A 6,000-nucleotide genomic window follows, 5' to 3' on the forward strand; every position below is an offset into this window, starting at 1 on the left:
GCAGATTCCTTTCCCCTTTACTTTGAGGATTAGGGAAGAAGGTTGACAAATGGATATATTGGTTTAGAGCTACACTGGACACCACTTTAGGCATAAAGGAAGGCTTAGTCCTGAGGCAAACCCTGTCAGCATGAAAAATAATGAAGGGTTCCACAGCCATAACTGCTTGTAACTCAAACACTCATCTAGCTGAAGTGATGGCCAGAAGCAAGGCTGTTTTCTAAGAGAGGAATTTTAACTCTGCTGATGCTGCAGGCTCAAAGGGAGGTAAGTGTGAGCTTTTCCAGTACAAAGTTAAGGTCCCAAGCAGGGGGGCTCTCCTTGGTGGCCTTAAGTTGTTTGCCTCTCTCAGGAACTGTCTGATGAAAAGGTGAGAGGAGAGGTGGCTCAGTGTTGTAATGAGCCGAGATGGCAGAGACATGGATCTTAATGGAAGAGAAGGATAGGCCTCTATGGAGTAGATCTGCTAGGTAATCCAGGATTAGAGGTAAGGAGTGTAGTGCTATGTCCTCTCCTTTAGACTGACTCCAGGAACAATACCTTTTCCACTTATCAGCAAGATTTCCTTGTACTGGGTCTTCTGGCTTCAAGAATGGCATCCAGCACCTGCTTGCTTAGGCTGGTCACTGGTGGATAATTCAAGGAATAAGCCAGGCTGCAAGATACAGGGTTTGCAGTTGTGGATGCAAGATCGGCCCCTCCTGCTGAGTGAGGAGGGTTGGGATCTAGGGTAGGTGCCATGGTGGCACTGGTGACAGACTGCGCAGTAGTGGGTACCAGTGCTGGTGTGGCCAGTCCGGGGCAATCAGGATTGCCCTCAGTCTGCCCTGTCTTATCTTGAGTAATATTCTTGTGAGCAAAGGCAGAGGGGGAAATGCATAGATTGACAGGCTTACCCACTGGAAGGATAGGGCATCCACTTTCCAGGCCCTGCTGTGAGGTGCCCTGGTGCAGAATTTGCTGAGCTGGTGATTGTAGGGGGAGGCAAAGAGATCCACCTCCGGGGTCCCCCATTTCTGGGTTAGAAGGCTGAAAGTGCTGGCAGTTGTGTGGGTCTAGGAGATTTCTGCTTAAGTCATCTGCCAGAGAGTTTTGTTTGCCAAGCAGGAATTGAACTTGCAGATGAATATGCATGTCCGAGGCCGTGTTCCACAGGGCCATGGCTAGTCTGCAGAGGGGGTAAGAGTGGGTTCCCCCCCTGCTTGTTGATGTACCACATAACTGTGGTGTTGTCTGTCTTTATTAGCAGGTGTCCTGGTGAGAGTACGGATCCAAAAGCTTTCAGAGCATGCTGAACAGCTAGCATCTCTTTTTGGCTGATGTGCAGCTGAATTTGACTTGGGCTCCAGTGGCCCTGAATGCACCTGCCGTCCAGATGTGACCCCCAGGCATAGTCTGGTGTGTCTGTGGTTAGGGTCTGGGTGGTGTGTGGTTGAGTAAATGGAAGTCCCTTGTTATGGTTGCATGCTGCAGCCTACCAAAGAAACTCTGTCCTTAGACAAGGTATGACTGTTTCCAGGTCCTGAGAATGTTGGCACCAAAGACGTTTTAAGTACCACTGACGTTTCCTCATATGCAGTCTGGCATATGGAATTAGCAGAATGCAAGAGGCCATAAACCCGAAGGCCTGCAGGATTTTCCTTGCGGATAGCTGGGTTCTGGTGGCCATTTGAGCGAAGTAGTCTATTAGATAGGCTTGCTTTTCTGGAGTGAGGCATGCCATCTGGGATGCTGTGTTCAAGCTTGCGCCCAGGAATACAATCTTTTGACTGGGGACTAGGTTTGATTTCTTTACACTGATAGTATACCACAGGGAAGTTACAAGGTTCTTTACAAACGTCAGGTGCTGTAACAGCATTTCCTGTCTGCTTGAATCAGGCAATTGCCCAAATAATGGTAAACTTGAATTTTTCTCTGTCTGCATTAGGCAATGGCTGGAGCCAGGCATTTTGTGAAGACTCTGGGAGCAGTGGATAAGTCAAAGGAAAGTGCAGAGAACTGATACTGCATAGATCCTGCTCTGACACAGATGTGCAGATAGGCTTCTTTTAGGTCTAGGGTGGCTAACCAGGCATCTTTGGTCAGCATAGGAAGAAGCTGCTGAAGGGTTAGCATTCTGAATTTTGGTACCACCAGGAAGGTGTTTAGAACTGAGAGATATAGGATTAGGCGCCAAGTACCCTCTTTTCTGGGTACCAATAAAAGTCTGGAATAAAACCCTTGACCTATCTGTTTTGCAGGAACAGGTTGACTAGCCCTTATGGAGAGCAGGGATTGAACTTGGTTTTGTGTCTCTGCCCAGTGGTTTGGAGGAAGGTCTGGGAACCCTTTTGGGGTTGGCAGAGAGTGGAAGTAAAATTTGTACCCCTGGGATACAGTGTTGAGGACCCATCGGTCTTTGGTGATGGAGGTCCAGTTTTTTGCATAATGGGCAAGTTCTCCTCCTACAGGCATGAGCACTTGGGCAGTGGTGAAGAGTGGCATTAAGTCATTGTGAATTCTTTCCATAAAGGGGTGGCTTAGCACTCCCTGTTTTAGAAGTGGAGGTACTCCACTGCTTAGATCTCTGCATACCCTGAAACTGTAATTTGGTGGGTCTGCTTCCCCTGGGTCTAGGTTGAGAGGACCTTGAGGAGGCTGGAAAGGACCAATGTTTCGAGGGGCAATGCCTACTGAATGTTGGAGGCTGCATTTGCAAAAAATCTTTGACTGTCTACATTGACTTAGCCTTTTCTTCCATCTTTTTTTTTTTAGAAGCTCTTCTGCTTTGGTGCCAAACAGATTGCCCTTGTTCAAAGGAGTGTCTAGTAATTTTGATTTGACATGGTCTGGCAAGGTCTGCTCCTTAAGCCAAGCATGCCTTCTCAGTACAGATCCAGTGACTGCTGCCCTGCAAGATACTTCCAGGGCATCAAAGCCACGTTGCAAAGTAAGCTTGCGGACTTGGCTTGCAGAATGTTTTGTTTAATATGTTCCATAATACGTTGCTGGTATTTCAGCATGTGGAACTGGCAATTCAATGCTCTAATGGCGAGAATTGCAGAGGTCTATACTTTATTATCCCATCTATCTAAAGCTCGGGAATCCCTGTTTGAAGGGGTGGGATTCTTGGCTGTGGTTGCTTTTATACCTTTAGACCCCTGGGAAATGACCTCTGGGTCAGCAATAGGATTTTTGAAAAGGAATTTGTGTGAGTCAGGGACTCTTGTGGTACCTGTCTGGTTTCATTGGAGCAGGGGATAAAGTATCAGGAGTTGGACTGGATTCCATAAAGACATCATCCACAACATCCAGAACAGGAGGGATAGCTAAAGGTCTATGTTATGGCAAATCTAAAAATTCTCTGAATCTCTTTTTGGACTGAGGATAATCCTGGCATTCCCAATGGAAGTGCTCTCTTAAGGTATGTACGGTTTCAACAAAAGAAAAATCCTCTGGCGGGGAAGCAGAGGGAATGGAGTCCTCTGCATCAGAATCCTCATAAGCAGATAAAGGCATGTCTTCATATTCAGAAACCTCGGAATCGTTGTACTCTTGGTCAGTGAAAGCTGCTGGGGACAGGTTTCTTTTTCTCTTAGCAGGAGAAGGCTGCCTTCCCCTAATCAGCATAATCAGATCTTCTGCCATTTTAAGCATTTGATGTTGTGGCAAGGAAGCAGGTGCTCAAGTTAGGGTCGCCGTTTATTTAGGCGTAGCTTGTACTCTTGGCCTTAGAAACTTGGTAGCTTTAGACAGTACTGAAGATGCAAAAGAAGTCTTCGGTTTGTGTCGAGAATCGGTAATGCGAAGAGCTTCCTCGGAAGCTGGTGCCTGCACAGCAGCACCGAACCTATCCAAGGTAGAGACATCTGAAGGTTCCGTAGTCAAAGAAGAGTCTCGCTGCATACCGGACTCCGAACAGGTCTCGGTAGTGGCCTGCAAATCCATCAAATCGGGCATCAGGGGCTGCGAAAGTGCCTCACTGAGTACCAGCGAACTGGTGACTAGCTTAACGGAAGCATCGCCTGCAGTTTTGGACCTGTGCGGTCTCTGTCTTTATCCTTACGTTTTTTCAGAAGATCAGTAGTCAGATGGCTTACCAAAGCCATTTCGGAATACAGAGATCGAGAGTGAAAGTATTTAGTGACAATAAGGGCTCGACGACAAATAGTTCAGGCATTGAACAAAGCACAAAACTGACAGAGAGGTACGTCATGGTCTGGGCCTAAACAGGTGACGCAGTAAGAATGGAAATCTTGGTGTGGTATTTGCTTTCCACAGGCAAGACAATTAACTTTTTCTGACATCGGTTAGAGCAAGAAAAAAGGATCCCTAACGGGGTACTTAGCTTTAGAAGACTTCAGTATGATTCAATTCGGAAATGAAAAAGTACAGTTTTGTACCTACCATAAATGTAGATGTCCGATAGATATGCAACTGCAGTCATAACATATGGGTTGTCCTGCCTCAGGCAGCCCTCGATTCCAAAGTCTGGGTCCAACATCGCTGATGTCGCATTTCTCTCCCTGGAGTACATAAGCATCAGCCGACGCCATTTTCTTCAGTGTTTCCTGCCCCAGATGCCAGGTGCCCTCCAAGGAAGGCTGTAATCAAATTGTAAGACAAAAACAGGTTTCCAGACACATAAGTAAGCAATAAACAGATACACCATAACAGATATCCCCAGCTAAGAGTAACAGGGATAGGAGTGGACCCAAGGCATAGAGGGGAAGGAGGGAGGGATCGACTGCAGTTGCATATCTATCGGACATCTACATTTATGGTAGGTACAAAACTGTACTATGTCCTTCAAGAATGCAACTGCAGTCATAACATATGGGTAGAATACCATAGCTTAGCTGGGTGAGGTGGAATGCTCTAGGAAAGAGATGGAGTGGCTATCAAACCCTGCAGGACTGCCGAAGCAAAGCCTGTTCTGGATCTGGAATATAAAGGGAGGTTGTAGTGTTTGGAGAATGTATGCACGGAGCTCCATGTAGCAGCTTCTAGAATGTCTTTTGTAGGCACCCCTCTTAAGAATGCTGTAGAGGTGGCTGTAGCTCTGGTGGAGTGTAGTCCGACGTTGGCTGGCACATTCTTTCCATGGAAGGAATAACAAAATCTGATGCAATGTCCAATCCATTTTGAAATAGTCTGTTTGGAAATTGCTTTTCCTTGTACTCCAAGCTACAAAAGCTGATCAGACTTCCTACTGGTCTTGGTTCTGTCCAGGTAGTAGCAAAGTTGTCTGTGAATGTCCAAGGTATGCAACAGTCTTTCCCCTTTGCTGTCAGGATTGGGAAAGAAGGTAGGCAGGTGAATAGCTTGATTTAAAGAAACCCTAGATACCACTTTTGGCATGAAGGTGGGGTTGGTTCTTAAGGAGACTCTGTCTCTGTGAGAGATTATGAATGGTGGTATGGCCATTAGGGCCTGTAGTTCCGAAACCCTTCTTGCTGAGGTAATTGCCAACAGGAAAGCTGTCTTCCATGAGAGAAATTGTAAGTCCACAGAAGCTGCTGGCTCAAAGGGAGGTAGAGTCAGTTTTTCTAGGACAAAGTTGAGGTCCCAAGCTGGTACTGGAGCCTTTCTTGGTGGCTTAATATTCTTGATTCCCCTAAGGAATTGCCTTAACAAAGGATGTGAAAACACAGGTGGATCAGTGTTATATCTAGCTGAAATAGCTGAAGCATGTATCTTTATGGAAGAATATGAGAGTCCATTCTGTAGCATATCTGCCAAATATTCCAGAATGAGTGGGATGTTCAATAATGATGCATCATGACCCTTGCTGGTATTCCAAATGCTGAATCTCTTCCATTTTGCTGAGTAAACCTTTCTGGTGGATGGTCTTCGGGCCTCTGTTAACATCCGCTGAACTTCCTTGGAGAGAGATAGATTGAGGTTATTCATGGGATCTCCCAAGCTGTTAGCTGCAGCGTCTGAAGGTTGGGATGTACTGTCTTGAAGTTGTATTGAGTCAAAAGTTGGGGCCATTGTGGGAGGGCCCATTTTTTGTTG

The sequence above is a fragment of the Protopterus annectens genome, chromosome 9.part0 (genome assembly GCF_019279795.1).
Source record: "Protopterus annectens isolate FY-2018-M chromosome 9.part0, PAN1.0, whole genome shotgun sequence".
Classification (NCBI taxonomy): domain Eukaryota; kingdom Metazoa; phylum Chordata; order Ceratodontiformes; family Protopteridae; genus Protopterus; species Protopterus annectens.